General features: G+C 53.4%; 1 pseudogene; it reads left to right on the forward strand.

Annotated features, from left to right (window-relative positions):
- Positions 1-903: 903 nt before the first annotated feature.
- On the forward strand, positions 904-1,801 carry LOC147992983 (F-box protein At5g07610-like; annotated as a pseudogene).

Genomic DNA, 1,801 nt, shown 5'->3' on the forward strand with positions numbered 1-1,801 from the left:
AAAAAGTCCTCGGGCCTCCTCATGCCACGCCCAAAAGTCTTGGACGCGACGAGTGCATACTGGGATCCGAAGTATCGCCTCTGCATCAACCTGTGCGAAAACAGCCCGGACTAGATTCTCATTCCAGGTTGCCGTGGTATGATCAATTAGTTGAGCAACGCTGGCTGGAGCATTAGGCGCCGGGGCTGTAAAAGGCCGCTTTGAGCTGTTTCTCGGTATCCAGTTATCAAGCCAAATATTCGTCGACTCACCATCCCCAATTCTCCGAATGAGACCTTGTGACAGAACGTCTCGCCCGTCCAAAACAGCACGCCAAATCTGGGAGGGGTGTGATCCCAGCTCGGCCTGAAGCAACGAACAGTCCGGGAAGTAAATTGCCTTGAGAATTCTGACACTAAGGGAGGTGCTATCAGTCAACGTTCGCCACGCCTGTCTCGCCAACGGTGCTAGATTGAAAATTTTCATGTCACATAAGTCTAAGCCTCCCAAGTGTTTAGGCATAGTCATAGTGTCCCATGCGACCCATGCGGTTTTCCTCTTTCCCTGCTTAGATGATAAACTGGGCCTGCGCATATGGATATGCGTCTATTTTGGTGGGCTGGGAGAGGATCCGTTCTGGCCTAAGAAACTGGGCCTGTAATCCCCTTCGATTACGCTAAAAAAGAAAAATCAGAGCTGGCTCTACTCCATGCCGTTTCTCTGATCCACATTCCCCGCGCCGCCTGTCATCACCTCGATCGCCGCCGCCTCGTTTATCGACGAGCTTCAGGTATGCTGCCCTCCTCTTCCTTCTGATCTTGAAAGAGAGACATCCGGGAGGAGTGCAACTCAACCCTAAACGAAGTGCCTCTACCACTTGTAGCAGGAGCAGGAGCAGGAGCAGACCCCGGGCACTGGCACGGGATGGAGAAGATGGGGATGAAGGAGGAGGAGGAGGAGCAGGCGGTGGAGGGCCTCCCCAACGACCTTGTCTGGGAGTTCCTGTCGAGGGTGCCGTACCGGTCGCTGTGCCGATTCAAGTCCGTGTCGACGTCATGGCTCACGCTGTGTTCCGACCCTGCCGTCCGCCGAAGGTCGCCGCAGACGCTCTCCGGATTCTTCGCCCTCTCCCGCAGCGGCACCATCCGTTTCGTCAACCTGTCCGGGAGAGGCCGGCCGTTGATCGACCCCTCTCTCCCTTTCCTGCACGGCTTCAAAAATGTTAAGATCCTAAATTGCTGCGGCGGCATCCTCCTCTGCCATGGCATTCGAGCAGAGCGCGCAGAATACATCGTGTGCAACCCCGCGACCGAGAAGGTCTGGGCCGCGCTGCCCGTGCCCGATAGCCATGACACACCATGTCCTCGGTTTCATGGCCGCACCATTTGCTTGTGTTTTGACCCCACCGTTCCTTCTTGCTTCACAGTGTTTGTCATCAATGATAATGGTCACGCCATAACCGCGACAGATGTTTACTCATCCGATACCGGAGAATGGACTTTCATGTCAGGCCGATGGGGTCACCGAGTTGTGGTGTATTGCGGTGAACCACAATACTTCTTTTTAAATGACACTATGCATGTCACTGCCTATGATTCTCGTTTGGAGACATTTGACTTGAACCATAATTCATTAAACATGATAGTTACAATGGACATGGGCGGGAATACTTGGAGGACAACTCGACAGCCGCCCCAGACTGAATTTACTTTCATTGGGCTCTCTCAGGGACGCTTACATGGTATTGAGATGGAAGATGGTAATGGTTGCCGGATATCAGTTTGGACTCTTGAGGATTATGCTAGTGGGTGGTGGACCTTAA

The sequence above is a fragment of the Triticum urartu genome, chromosome 1A (assembly GCF_056163025.1).
Source record: "Triticum urartu cultivar PI428250 chromosome 1A, HENAU_Tu73, whole genome shotgun sequence".
Lineage (NCBI taxonomy): Eukaryota > Viridiplantae > Streptophyta > Magnoliopsida > Poales > Poaceae > Triticum > Triticum urartu.